This window comes from Nerophis lumbriciformis, linkage group LG03, assembly GCF_033978685.3.
Source record: "Nerophis lumbriciformis linkage group LG03, RoL_Nlum_v2.1, whole genome shotgun sequence".
In the NCBI taxonomy this organism is placed as follows: Eukaryota; Metazoa; Chordata; class Actinopteri; order Syngnathiformes; family Syngnathidae; genus Nerophis; species Nerophis lumbriciformis.
The window spans coordinates 3,391,151-3,407,043 of record NC_084550.2 but is presented as its reverse complement, the minus strand read 5'-3'; the positions used below and the strand labels follow the sequence as shown (position 1 = coordinate 3,407,043).

The following is a 15,893-nucleotide window of genomic DNA, read 5'->3' as shown; positions in this document are numbered from 1 at the left end:
GCACAAGAAATAATTTTTTTTAATTTTCTTTTTTTAATTAAATCAACATAAAAAACACAAGATACACTTACAAGTAGTGCACCAACCCAAAACAACTCTCTCCCCCCTTTTGTTCTGGACATTGAACATGAAGACTCTTCCTTCACTGTTCCGAGTGGCCATGAGAGTCTTGGCAGTGCCTGCCTCCAGTGCTCCAGTGGAGCGAGTTTTCAGCCATGGTGGCATCATACTACGCCCCCATCGTGCACAAATGACTGACAGACTCTTGGCTAATTTGGTCTTTTGCAAATGCAATGCAGCATAGGGCCCTGACATATAAAAAGTACAACTTTTTTGTTATGTTCACGTATATGTCATGTTTTTTCAATGTTAACACTTTTGTACAAATAAGTACATTTGCACTTTATTTTTCAATGTGTTTGTTCTGTAAAGGAATGAGTTAATGTTTAAAATGACTGGTTAATAGTGCTATTATAAAGTGCAATGTCAGCACAATTTTCTTTCCTGCAATTTAAAATGCACTTGTTTTAATAAATAAATACAGCGTTTGAAAAGCATACACAATCTGTGTTAATATATTAGTCTGTGGTTAAAAGGACTTGAAAGGACTCGAAACTCAAAATGCAGGACTTAGGACTTGACTTGAGACTTTCCAGTCTTGACTTTGGACTTGACTCGGGGCTTGCCTGTCTTGACTCGGGACTTGACTCGGACTTGAGGGCAAAGACTTGAGACTTACTTGTGACTTGCAAAACAATGACTTGGTCCCACCTCTGCAACTTAGCATGGCACACACTGGCTATGTGCCCATAGCGTTGGCACTTGAAACAGCGTACTGGGGGTGGGACGTAAGCTCTAACGTAAAAGCTTAAAAACCCAATCATAATTCTTTGCGGTAGGACTTCCTCGACAAACTGTACTAATACAGTCCGTCTTTTCTCCATTTCTAAATGCCATCATTCTTGTCATCATCTTGACAGTACCCCCTTTTATTTGTCTTTTCAATTCTTCTAAATTTTCACCCCTTAGGATTCTTGTCACTACTCCTCTTGCCCCCTTTCGTTCCCCCACTTCCATTTTTTCCTTTATTATCTTATTGCACAATTTTTGCAACCGCATTGCTTTGTTCTTTTGCTCTCCATTTTTGCATTTAATCAAAAGTCGTCCGTCCCTGAGCACCTTCGCTATCTCCACCTCTCCGATGTCCTTCTTTAACCCCTTAACCAGTGTCATCAAACTTATGTCATTCATGTCTTGGCCTGATTTAAATGTATATATGATCCTGTAATTATCTTCCATAGTCTTTTTCCTCTTTTCTACTTCTTCATCTTCTTCGTGTACTCTTTTAGCACTCGATATTATCCTTCATGCCCTCCACTCCCCTTCTTTCCTCTCTCCCCTCTAGTCCTATCCACGTCCATACTTTCCTCATACATCCCGTCACTATCCCCTTCCATCTCGATCCAGTCACAATACAGCTTATGCACAACCGCCAAGGAGATTTAGATACGCTCACTTGTTGGCCACCACTCCTTGGTTTACTTTCGCCTTCGTTAACTCGTCCCTTCCGTCAGCCAACCGAGCAAGCCCTTCTTCTTATTTGCCAATAAACAGTGATTTCTCACTAGAACGCCCTCCTTCCCACGGCCGACGACAGGAATAAGTCTGCTAATAAGCTTTCGGTTTGTGGTCATATTTACAGACTTTCAGGTACCAGCAGGTGGCGCAATTGGACCTCTCATTGCATAACAAAACAATAGACATATTTTAGCAGGAATTTCACTCAGATAATCAAAGTATTTCTTATACCCGTTACATATATATATACATACATATATATATATATATATGTATGTGTGGGAAAAAAATCACAAGACTATTTCATCTCTACAGGCCTGTTTCATGAGGGGGGGTACCCTCAATCATCAGGAGATTTTAATGGGAGCATTCGCATACCATGGTTTATATAGGGCACAGAGTGGGTGGGTACAGGCTGGCCTAGGGGCGTGGTGATTGGCTCATGTGTTACCTAGGAGGTGTTTCCGTCTATGGCGGCATGTTGTTACAATTTCGCTGCGCTTGTTGAGGGATGACAGGTCTGGACGGTAAATAATAAACAGTTTCTCTTTCAAGCATAGGTTGCATCTTTTATTACCACTATTGTAAGGTGTGCTGGATGCAAGAATTTGCCATGTTATTGAATATTCAACATTATGTTGTGTTTACTGAGAGGAGGTGACGGCTCAGACACCAGGGGGCAGTATATACAATAATTTATTATATATAATAAATATATATAATAATAAACATTTACAACTAAACTATAGAAATAGAGTGTGTGACTAAAATATAAGAGTGTGTGTGTAGTGTAAGACTATGTGTGTAGATATCTAAAGTGTGTTACCAAGTGTTGATGAGAAAAGGCAGACAAGTCCAAAGAGGGCAAGGCAAAAGGGGTCCAAGTTCAGCGAGGGGTCCGTGGGGAGAGAGAGACGTCAGAGTCCAGGGGCGAGTGAGGAGTCGGGAAACGAAGAAGGCAGTCCAACACACCGGGGAAACAACGGGAGATCTCGAGGAGGGAAGACTCGGGAAGGCACTGCGGAAGAGCAACAGACGTCAGAATCACGGAGGGAAAAACAACACAGTAAGAGCGCATAAGGCTTACGGTACACCATGAGGAAAAAACTAAGTTCCCGCGACGATCCTTGGGTCCACTGGTCCTTTATTGATCTCGCTCTGATCAGTCGCAGGTGTGCAGATTGCCAGCGAGTGATTGCAGCTGGTGGCTGCAGCAGGGCGGAGACGCGCGCGGCGCGTCCCTGGATGTGCGCACCCGTGGGCGTGTCCCGAGGTGCGCACAGACGGATGAGCGGCGTTGGCAGGAGCCTGAGCCGTAACACATTATTGTCTTTGAGGTCCCAAATGTGTTTGCTGAGTTCTGTGGTATTTCGCAGGTTTTTGTTCCTGAAAGAAGCCTTGTGATTGTTCCATCTGGTTTTGAATTCTCCCTCGGTTAATCCTACATATGTGTCGGATGTGTTAATGTCCTTGCGTATTACCTTAGATTGGTAGACAACTGATGTTTGTAAGCACCCCCCGTTGAGAGGGCAATCAGGTTTCTTTCGACAGTTACATCCTTTGTTGGTTTTGGAGTCGCTCTGTCCGGGGGCCGACGGCTCATTTGCAATTGTTTTGTTGTGGTTTGAGATGATTTGTCGTATATTGTTCATGCAGCTGTAGCTCAATTTAATGTTGTTCTTGTTGAATACTTTTCTTAGGGTGTTGTCTTTGGGAAAGTGTTTGTCAATCAGATTGAGGAATTTGTGTCCAATGTTCGTTGAGACGTTTTTGCTGTATGGGGGGTTGTACCAGATGATGTCGTTTCGTTTTCTGTTCTTTTTTGGCTGGTTTCCTGGCGTGGGTTCATAGTTGAGGGTGAAATTGTATCCGCTTTCATCAAGGGCTTTTTGGTATGGGGGGGTTGCTTGGTCAAATTCAGCTTTGCTAGATGACAGCATCGATAGCCTTTTATTGATTCCGGTAGGTATTCTTTTCGTGGTGGTGGGTGGGTGGTTGCTGTCATGGTGCACGTATTGGAGTGTTGTGTTGGGTTTCGTGAATGGTTGGTAGCTGTTATTTCTAGTATATATATATATATATATATATATATATATATATATATATATATATATATATATATATATATATATATATATATATACATATACATATATATTTATCGCACTTTCCGCGCGTGCGATGATGTCACGTTATCGATGAGAAAATGCATTTTTAGACAATATGTCCGTATTGTATTGTGTTGTCCGTATTCGCCCTCGCCCAGCAGAGAGGTAGCAACCACGTTAGCTGTGATACGAGACAGAGAAGGTGCGAATCTGGTAACAAATGGAGGAATAATTAATTCCCCCAAAAACAGCAGGGGGTCCATCTCTGGCGGTGGTTTGGCTTCAAGTGGGAATATGTCGAACAGACAACCGTAATTTGTCAAGTGTGGGGCGCAAGCGTTGCTATAAAAAGTAGCTGAATGCCATACCAAAAAAGTGCTGCCAAACAGCCATTAGACTATAATAAAACGGACAAAATGAGTTGCAATACAGTTTTAAGCACATAGCAAGTGATATTAAAGTGTATATAAAGTAACTCACTTTGTAGTTCCATTGACGCTGTCCTTTGGCAAAATGCACTTTTTCTTTTATTGGACGTTGTCAAAATCATATTTGCCATCAGAAAAGAACAGTGGTGTATCCATTGACCTTCTCCTTGTGCAAAGTGGACATGTCTTGCTTGCATGTTGTCCTCTGAGTGTGTCCAAGCAGTGGACACAGAAGCAGTGATGACAGCTGAGAGACACTGGATCTTTGCACGTCTCTAAACACACACAACACTGCTGCTGCTCTTCTACAGTTGACATCTTTGCAGGATGATCCATCATGTCCTCTAAATCCAGTTGTCACGACTAACCTACCTTAAGACGTGCTGTTGAACGAAACACGGCGCACACGAGTACATGTATGTACATATACTGTACGTGTATAGCACACCGGCTGTCATGTGGTTTTTTTTACCTTCTAGTGGTACAGACACTGGACGGACGGCAGGACACCACGACATTCCAGGAGAAAAGGGGTGTGTCTGGGAACAGACACACCCCTTTTCTCCTGGAACAGACACGCCACTGGTTCCCTCTGGAACAGACACGCCCCTTTCTCCTGGAACAGACACGCCACTGGTTCCCTCTAAGGTGCGCGTCATAATGCAAATTTCATCACACCTAGTGGGCGTGCACTCAGCCAGTGTTGTGACAATGTTGCGCACTGAATTCCTGAATGTTGGTTGTGGAATTAGTGACAAAAAAAAAAGACTTTTGTATGCTAAATTATGTGTGGATTAGCTTATTGCTAGCGGCAGTTGTTGCGGGGTTTCCTGGTCTCGTAAGTTTACGCACGGGTCTGCTGTGTGTCTGTGTGGACATCTTGTGTGACACTCTAGCATTAATATGAGTGTGTATTATTTTCTTCTTTATTTTTTTAGTGGAGAGAGATCCTTTTTGCCGTGGACTGTGTGTGACGCCCCGTTGTTTTTGTTTCTGTTCAAAAAAGGTATGTATGTTATGAGGTATTTTTGACATAGTTTATTGTATAAAAAAATATAAAAAGAGTCGATGTGGGTGGGAAAGATGAGGTGTATTACTGCACATTTTAAGGATAATTTTTCTTAATATATATTGTTATTTGCTGAAGTATATATTTTATATACTGTGTTTTATTTAATTAATTTAATTGAGACTATTTTATGCTTTATTTACCTTTTCATTATTATTATTATTATTACTATTTTAGTTATTATTATTATTATTATTTCCACATTAAGAATATATAATTGAATTGAGTGAGCACTGACGCTCGGAGCTGTGGAGAGAGATCGTTTTTGCCGTGGACTGTGTGTGACGCCCCGTTGTTTTTTGTTTCTATTCAAAAAAGGTGAATAAACCCTCCATGATTCAACTCCTGAGTGTGCGCCTCACTACAAGATACACAACGCAGATCAGTGACTGTTACAAAATGGTGCCGTGACCCGGATTCTTCAGATCAGCTGCTGCAGATTGCCGAGGTTATGCTGTGAGCAAGTAAGCGTATCGTATAGCAATCAGAAAGGATCCGTTGATCGTTGAGACTTTTGATAAAAAGTGATTTTGTTTTGCTGTGGCTGTGTTTTTCCACAATTTATCATTACGTTTCCTCACGTACAGTGTCTCTATACCACGTGTCTCTATATAGTTACATTTTATTTTAACGTCATATTTCCACTGTCATATTCATTGTGTTTAAAATATAATGGATTTTACACCATTTGGGAGGGGTAGAGGGTGGATGCAAGCAGGGACCGCAGAGCAAGCTAGGCAGCCAGGCTGTAGCAGCCCTGATGGTACTCCTGTAGCAAGGCAAATGTTTTCCACTCCCACCGTTGCTAATAATGACACCCTGGCACAATTGCGTGATCTTTTAGGGGAGTTGGGAACCCACATTGGTGACACCGTTGTTAGCCGTATATTAGCCAACCAAACACCTTCCCCCACACTAAGTTGCCCACACCCCATGACTCCACCCCCGCTCGAGCCCATGCCCTCCCCAGTTGATTTGTCTCGACTGAACATCATGGTAAATGCAGCTGTCAAGGAACCAATGATGTATAGGGGAGATGGCTCAGACAAATACACCGTACAAGAGTGGATAGATATGATGGACGCTTACCTGCGAAAAAAGAATTGTCCTACTGCAGAGCAGGCGGATGAAATCGTCAGTCATCTTTTGGGACGAGCTAAGAGTATCGTTAAAGTGGGGCTGAAGAGTATTACTGATATCAACACACACCCTGAAGTGGTATACGACATACTCAGAAGATACTTCAGTGACTCTCCCATGTCCGGCTTACCGATGGCTGATTTCTATTCTACACAGCCTGATGCAAATGAGAACCCAGTGGATTACTGGATTCGACTCAATACAGCAGCCGAGCACGCTGACCAGCATCTGCGGAAAAGTGGAGAAAAGATGGAGAACATGTCAGCGCAAATTGCTATGATGTTCATCAGGAACTGCCCCAACCCCGAGCTCTCCAGTGTGTTCCGATGTAAGCCTATCAGCCAATGGTCAGCCGTGGAGGTGCAAGAAGCTATCGATGAGCACCAGAGGGAGCATCAGGCAAGGAAGAGGGCCATTAGAGCAGAGAAGTTCAAAATGGTGACAGCAGCTACCACTACCTGTCAACCTGTAGTTGAGGAGCTGACTGCAAAGAGAGCGGGTGTTCAAGAACCTTCCATACACACAAAGGTGAGTGCAGTCACCACTTCAGAAGCAGGGGCTTTAGAACGAGTACCGTATTTTCCGCACTATAAGGCGCACCTAAAAACCACAAATTTTCTCAAAAGCTAACAGTGCGCCTTATAACCCGGTGCGCTTTATTACGATTCATTTTCATAAAGTTTCGATCTCGCAACTTCGGTAAACAGCCGCCATCTTTTTTCCCGGTAGAACAGGAAGCGCTTCTTCTTCTACGCAAGCAACCGCCAAGGTAAGCACCCGCCCCCATAGAACAGGAAGCGCTTCTTCTTCTACTGTAAGCTACCGCCCGCCCCCGGAAGAAGAAGAAAAAACGCGCGGATATCACCGTACGTTTCATTTCCTGTTTACATCTGTAAAGACCACAAAATGGCTCCTACTAAGCGAAAAGGATCCGGTTCATAAAAAGACGCAATCTCTCCATCCGCACACGGATTACTACCGTATTTCACAGCAACTGATATTCCTGTGAACCGCACTGTGGAACGGGAGCACGTACGGTGAATATTCGCACCACAGGGAATGAGAAGTCATCCTTCACTGTGGTTCTAGCTTGCCATGCTAACTTCCACCCATGGTGATATTCAAAAGGAAGACCTTGCCAAAAGAGACCTTTCCAGCCGGCGTCATCATAAAAGCTAACTCGAAGGGATGGATGGATGAAGAAAAGATGAGCGAGTGGTTAAGGGAAGTTTACGCGAAGAGGCCGGGTGGCTTTTTTCACACAGCTCCGAAGGCGAACACACCTTCACTAAGACGGGCAGACAGCGCCGGACGACATACGCCAACATTTGCCAGTGGATCGTAAATGCCTGGGCAGATATTTCGGTCACAACTGTGGTCCGAGCTTTCCGGAAGGCAGGATTCACAGAACTACTGGACAACAGCGACACTGACTCCGATGACTTCGACGAGACGGAACCGGCCATTTTGGATCCCACGCTTGCGCAACTTTTCAATTCGGACACCGAAGACGAAGAATTCGAAGGATTTACGAATGAAGAATAACTTCAGAAGGTGAGCGCTATGTTTATTTTGTGTGTTGTGACATTAACGTTCGAGCAACATTATGTTGCTATTGCTCTACACCATTTTGAATTTTACTATGTTTGTGATTGCACATTTGCGTACATTTTGGGACAGAGTTGTTAGAACGCTGGTTTTCAATATATTATTAAAGTTTGACTGAACTATCTGACTGTTTTTTTGACATTCCCTTTAGCGCAGCGTAGGCGCGGCTTATAATCCGGGGCGGCTTATTGGTGGACAAAGTTATGAAATATGTAATTCATTGAAGGTGCGGCTAATAATCCGGTGCGCCTTATAGTGCGGAAAATACGGTACTAAGCATGCTAGAAGGCGTTTTGGCCAGAGCAGCCTCCCCGGTCCAACAGCCGACCCAGTGGACACGCCCCACTTCTTGCCGTGTATGTGGCGACAAAACTCACATCACACGTGAACACTGCATGAAAGAGAAGAGGTGCTTTGGGTGCCTGGAACCTGGCCACACAAGGAGAGATTGCCCACGGGCCGCTCCATGCCAAACCCAAGCAGAAAACCACACACCCAACCAGGGAAACTGAGTCGCTCACACTGTGGAGGGCAAAGTGTGAGTGCGTCATGTCAGACCCTCAAAAATGAAGAAGACACACAACGCAGAACAGTGACTGTTACATACACATGATCCCCTGCTTACATCTCATTGTGCAACATGTGAATGTTTTATTGGGAACTAAATGCAATGTCTGAAAATCGGGAGAATATTTGTCCCGGGAGGTTTTCGGGAGAGACGCTGAAATTCGGGAGGGTTGGCAAGTATGCATCATCGACATTAACATTGGGAAACAACATGTCTGCGAATCTGCGGTGTTGAATTTTTAACACATTGAATTTTAAAACACTGTATTTCAACAAACTGAATATGCAAACACACAGATGTTGCTCACAAATGAAGTTTTAAGTACCAATGATTGTCACACACACACACACACTAGGTGTGGTGAAAGTATTCTCTGAATTTGACCCATCACCCTTGATCACCCCCTGGGAGGTGAGGGGAGCAGTGAGCAGCAGCGGTAGCCGGGCCCGGCCGGGATAGTTTTTATTGATTCAACCCCCCAATTCTGTCTAATCAATGAAAGTAATAATTTGATATAAAAACATTTACTTCACAAAAATGATCAAAAACGACAACATGATCTGTGGTCTTAGCGACCACTATCTAACCTTCTGCACCCGCAATATAACTAAACCCAAAGCCAATGGCCACATAACATCTCAATCCAGATCCCTTAAAACATACTCCAGTGATCATTTCAACCTTAAAGGCCAACTGAAATGAATTTTTTTTATTTAAACGGGGATAGCAGATCCATTCTATGTGTCATACTTGATCATTTCGCGATATTGCCATTTGCTGAAAGGATTTAGTAGAGAACATCGACGATAAAGTTCGCAACTTTTGGTCGCTGATAAAAAAAAAGAAGCCTTGCCTGTACCGGAAGTAGCGTGATGTCACAAGTTGAAAGTCTCCTCACATTTCCCCATTGTTTACACCAGCGGCGAGAGCGATTGGGACCGAGAAAGCGACGATTACCCCATTAATTTGAGCCAGGATGAAAGATTGGTGGATGAGGAACGTGAGAGTGAAGGACTAGAGTGCAGTGCAGGACGCATCTTTTTTCGCTCTGACCGTAACTTAGGTACAAGGGCTCATTGGATTCCACACTCTCTCCTTTTTCTATTGTGGATCACGGATTTGTATTTCAAACCACCTCGGATACTATATCCTCTTGAAAATGAGAGTGGAGAACGCGAAATGGACATTCACAGTGACTTTTATCTCCACGACAATACATCGGTGAAGCACTTTAGCTACGGAGCTAACGTGATAGCATCGTGCTTAAATGCAGATAGAAACAAAAGAAATAAGCCTCTGACTGGAAGGATAGACAGAAGATCAACAATACTACCAAACTCTGGACCTGTAACCACACGGTTAATGCTGTACCGCCTGACAAAGCCTAGCAATGCTGTTGCTAACGACGCCATTGAAGCTAACTTAGCTACGGGACCTCGACAGAGCTATGATAAAAACATTAGCTCTCCACCTACGCCAACCCTCATCTGCTCATCAACACCGGTGCTCACCTGCGTTCCAGCGATCGACGGCGCGACGAAGGACTTCACCCGATCATCGATGCGGTCGGCGGCCTGGAGACGGACGAAGTCAACCCAGACAGGTGAGGACAGCGGTGCGGCGGCGGGCGTTGTATCTTTCGACGACACCCCGGCCGCCATCAGAGTCGGCAAGAAACATATATTTCCCCAAAGTTACGTACGTGACATGCGCATAGCGACAAGCACGTACGGGCAAGCCATCAAATGTTTGGAAACCAAAGCTGTAGTCACGGTAGCGCGTCTTCTAGCCAACTCAAAGTCCTCCTGGTTGTGTTGCTGCAGTCGCCACTAATACACCGATCCCACCTACAGCTTTCTTCTTTGCAGTCTCCATTGTTAATTGAACAAATTGCAAAAGATTCACCAACACAGATGTCCAGAATACTGTGGAATTTTGCGATGAAAACAGAGCTGTTTGTATTGGATACAATGGTGTCCGAATACTTCCGCTTCAACCCTTGACGTCACACGCAAAGGTCATCATACGTTTTCAACCGGAAGTATCCCGGGAAATTTAAAATTGCACTTTAGTAAACTAACCCGGCCGTATTGGCATGTGTTGTAATGTTAAGATTTCATCATTGATATATAAACTATCAGACTGCGTGGTCGGTAGTAGTGGCTTTCAGTAGGCCTTTAAAGCCTTCTACAGAAAGCTAGGAGTATCCAACAATGATTTCAAATTAGAAATGGTCTCAGCTGATGAGGTGCTTAAAAAATTGAGCGCGCTCCACCCAAACAAGGCCACCGGCCTTGACAATATCCCCTCCAGATTCCTCAGGGACTCTGCCTCCATCATTGCTCCGATCATCACGCACATAATAAACCTCTCAATTACACAAGGCCAAGTACCAAAAGATTTTAAGATAGCAAGAGTAACTCCCCTCTTTAAAAAAGGTAGCAAATTAGAACCTGGCAACTACCGACCTGTTTCTATTCTCAGTTCCATTTCGAAAGTAATGGAGAAAATAGTTTATGAACAGGTCGATAGTTACCTTGCCACCAAAAAACTCATGTACAAATTCCAATCCGGCTTCAGAACTAACCACTTTCCCTGACACATGCCTTCTCTATCTGACTTCAGAACTAACCACTCCACTGACACATGCCTTCTCTATCTGACTTCAGAACTAACCACTCCACTGACACATGCCTTCTCTATCTGACTTCAGAACTAACCACTCCACTGACACATGCCTTCTCTATCTGACTTCAGAACTAACCACTCCACTGACACATGCCTTCTCTATCCGACTTCAGAACTAACCACTCCACTGACACATGCCTTCTCTATCTGACTTCAGAACTAACCACTCCACTGACACATGCCTTCTCTATCTGACTTCAGAACTAACCACTCCACTGACACATGCCTTCTCTATCCGACTTCAGAACTAACCACTCCACTGACACATGCCTTCTCTATCTGACTTCAGAACTAACCACTCCACTGACACATGCCTTCTCTATCTGACTTCAGAACTAACCACTCCACTGACACATGCCTTCGCTATCTGACTTCAGAACTAACCACTCCACTGACACATGCCTTCTCTATCTGACTTCAGAACTAACCACTCCACTGACACATGCCTTCTCTATCTGACTTCGGAACTAACCACTCCACTGACACATGCCTTCTCTATCTGACTTCAGAACTAACCACTCCACTGACACATGCCTTCTCTATCTGACTTCAGAACTAACCACTCCACTGACACATGCCTTCTCTATCTGACTTCAGAACTAACCACTCCACTGACACATGCCTTCTCTATCTGACTTCAGAGCTAACCACTCCACTGACACATGCCTTCTCTATCTGAGCGACCACATCAAACATGAGGTGGACTGCGTCATGGTCATGCTGGACCTTCAGAAGGCCTTTGACACCGTTAACCACGCTATACTGTTGGATAAGCTCAGAGCAATCGGATTTGACAAAACCTCATGGAGCTGGATGCAATCTTACTTGGGGGGAAGGGAGCAGGTGGTAGAGGTGAACGGCATCGTGTGTCCCCCCCCTCTCAGTGAGCTGTGGAGTCCCCCAAGGCAGTATATTGGGGCCTTTACTGTTCCTAATATACATAAACGACTTGTCATCAGCATGCGACTGTGAATTGTTCTTGTTTGCGGATGACTCGGCCCTGCTGGTATCAGACAAGGACAAGTCACAGGTGGAGAAAATCCTCAGTTTCAATCAATCAAGGATGATATTGCAGCTTGATGATATTTCAGTTGGTTGATATTGTAGTTGTGTGTTTTATTTTTATTTTTATTCTGACGCAGTTTTACGATGTTAGGTTTCCTGTGCTCTTATTTTGGCGATCTACTCTGGGACGTCATGTCCTGTTTGTTTGTGCGTTCTTGACTAAAATGTAAGTATACGGCAAATATAACACTGTTATTAATGCTAAAATGCCTATAATTTGTTAAATGTGGCCTTAACTGAGTGTTTGTTTGCAACAATGTTTCTGCATGAGGATATAATTCGCCAGCTCAACTTTCGTCCTCTTTAATGGCGACATACTTCCTGTTCCGCGGCAGTTACCCCATCCTACCACTAGAGGGCGACATTGACCATGTTTAAAGCATTGTCTAAATCAACAATGCTTTTTCTCCATTCATTTCTAATGGACTGTTTTAATAGTCTTTTTTTTTTGATTGATTGAAACTTGTATTAGTAGATTGCACAGTACAGTACATATTCCGTACAATTGACCACTAAATGGTAACACCCCAATACGTTTTTCAACGTGTTTAAGTCGGGGTCCACTTTAATCAAGTCATAGTAAGTCCATTTAGTGGCAACACCCCAATCAATCAATCAATCAATAAATCAATCAATGCCTTCAGTGACAACGTACAATGTAAATAGTCATGAAAATAAAGAACACGCATTGAACGAGAAGGTGTGTCCAAACTTTTGGCCTGTAATGTACGTCTTAAGTCTGAAGACATTACGACGGACAGAAGTTTAGTTCAGTTTATTAAGGATCACCATTAGTCTACACCAAAAAAAAAACATCACAATCACAAAACAAAAGATTACAATGCAGTACAACATGATCGATAAAAACATTTTGTAATACAAAAATAGCAACAACAAAAAACAATAACTTGGTGTTTACATAATAATGTTCATACCAAAGATAAAAAAAGAGCAATATAGAAATAGATAAACAAAGAACCAATGGCCAACAATATATACATTAGTGTACCAAAAACAAACAATATTGTAAGTGATGAAAAAGTACCATACTGAATAAAATATGACAAAGTACATACAAAATCAAGATAATACTAATATAAAAACCATCACCAGAAACAAGAATTAATTTAATGAACGTTTCATTTTCAACCAAACTTTTGATCTGTACTGAAAGTCCCAGGTTGACTACTTTGAACCTAGAAGTCCAGTTCTTGTACCACATCAGCTCTATTTACACTTTTTAACATGTCCAGCTTCAGTAAACATTTAATTGTTCAACATTCCCTTCCTGCACATTCTTTCTCCACAATGCTTGTTCATCTTGATGTGTATTTTCTCTCATCTTCATTCCGAATTTTTAATGTTTGTTCTCTTATTTTGTCCCAGGTTGTCCTCCTTTGTCTCCAAAACAAAGTTGATCCCTGTTAGTAGTTCTAAAGATGCTCTCCTTGTGCCAAGTGGACATGTCTTGCTTGCATGTTGTCCTCTGAGTGTGTCCAAGCTGAGAGACACTGGATCTTTGCACGTCTCTAAACACTGCTGCTGCTCTTCTACAGTTGACATCTTTGCAGGATGACCCATCATGTCCTCTAAACGCAGAGTCACATAAAGAGGTTTAGAAGACAAACTCAGAGAAACTGTCTTCAGAATGTCTCTCGTTGAGAATCTCACCTGTCCAAGACTTGCAGATCCTCTTTCAGTAGATCCCAAAAAATGAACATTCAATAAGTCTGTCTTTGTATTTGAATTCTTTCTTACTTTCTGATGACCTCTGCTAATCTGTTACAGCCACATGTCGAAACAACAACAGAAAGAATTGTGAATCCACCTCCAAGATTTTCTCATTATGTTATTAGGTGCTGCAATTCCTCTTTGGACGTGTTTGGATGATTCCGTTGCAAAAGGACTTTGGATAGGCGTGTGGTTCACACGTTCCCTGCGGGCAGGGTGTGTGCAGGGCTAACCGTGACATGACAGGTTAGAATATCTCAGTAGGAACGAGTTATCTAATCACCTGTTCCTTTTCTTAGCAGCGTCAGAGACCATGAGGGGGTGGTGTGGGCTGGAGAACACGAGAGCGACACCAAGAGAGAGACGCTGAAATTAGCGGAAAGAGACTTTGGGAGAAAGAAAATAAAATAATTGTAAACGCTGCATCGGATGGTTGTGCCAGTTCCTGTGGTCCCAGACGAACCCGAACCTAAACATTGTTACAAGGACTTTTCTCATGTGTTGTGTCCCAGCGCCAGACATGATTGGTGGAGTTTTCCCGTTCTAACAAAATGGGTTGGGCTCTCTGGGTGGCTGGAATTAGTGATGGGTTGATGAGGCGTCATGAAGCGTTTCGACACATGGCAAAACTGTATTGATACTGTGTCGATACTGTGTCACTAAATACTGACATCTGCTGGACATTAAAAATCCCTACAGGCAACCTATGGACCGACTCAACTGACACTGATTTTATGACCTAGTACATACAATAATATAAACCAAGTCATTGTATTTCATTTAGGATTAGTTCATATCTTCATTTAAATAAAAATATATTTGTATCTTTTTTAGATACAGTCAATAAAAAATGTGAACATGTATCATAACATGGACATATAAGAGAATGTGTTGTGACTGAGGATGCTTGTGGACTGGGATTTTTTTAAATTAATTTTTTACACATTTTTATTTAAAAAAAACAGTTTTTCCAACGTATTCAATTTTAGACTATTTCTTTCATTGATTGATTGAGACTTTTATTAGTAGATTGCACAGTACAGTACATATTCCGTACAATTGACCACTAAATGGTAACACCCCAATACGTTTTTACACTTGTTTAAGTCGGGGTCCCTGATTCATGATACAGATATATACTATCATCATAATACAGTCATCACACAAGTTAATCATCAGAGTATAAACATTGAATTATTTACATTATTTACAATCCGGGCTGTGGGATATAGAGGGGGGGGGTTAAGTTTGGTTGATATCAACACTTCAGTCGTCTCTTCTTAGTTATTATTTCTCCGGCTGTAGAAAAGACCCGCTCATGCGCACTCCCAACAGGTGTAAAAGAAAGGGCATCTCTATCCTCCTTCAAAACCGCACTAAAACAACACCTCCAGGCAACCTCGCAGTTGGATGATATTGCAGCTTGATGATATTTCAGTTGGATGATATTGCAGTTGTGTGGTTTATTTTTATTTTTATTCTGACTCAGTTTTACGATGGTAGGTTTCCTATGCTCTTATTTTGGCGATCTACTCTGGGACGTCATGTCCTGTTTGTCGCTTTGCGCTGTGTGCGTTCTTGTCTAAGATGTAAGTATACGGCAAATATAACACTGTTATTAATGCTAAAATGCCTATAATGTGTTAAATGTGGCCTTAACTGAGTGTTTGTTTGCAACAATGTTTCTGCATGAGGATATAATTCGCCAGCTCAACTTTCGTCCTCTTTAAAGGCGACATACTTCCTGTTCCGCGGCAGTTACCCCATCCTACCACTAGAGGGCGACATTGACCATGTTTAAAGCATTGTCTAAATCAACAATGCTTTTTCTCCATTCATTTCTAATGGACTGTTTTAATAGTCTTTTTTTTTTTGATTGATTGAAACTTTTATTAGTAGATTGCACAGTA

The 15,893-nt window shown here is 42.6% G+C and overlaps 1 long non-coding RNA gene across 1 annotated transcript; it reads right to left on the bottom strand.

Annotated features, from left to right (window-relative positions):
• Nucleotides 1-13,012: 13,012 nt before the first annotated feature.
• On the bottom strand, nucleotides 13,013-14,075 carry LOC133575177 (uncharacterized). Its single transcript, XR_009811466.1, has 2 exons — nucleotides 13,924-14,075; nucleotides 13,013-13,841 (listed from the first exon to the last, which is right to left on the bottom strand). It is a non-coding gene; the product is annotated as an uncharacterized lncRNA (long non-coding RNA).
• Nucleotides 14,076-15,893: the final 1,818 nt, after the last annotated feature.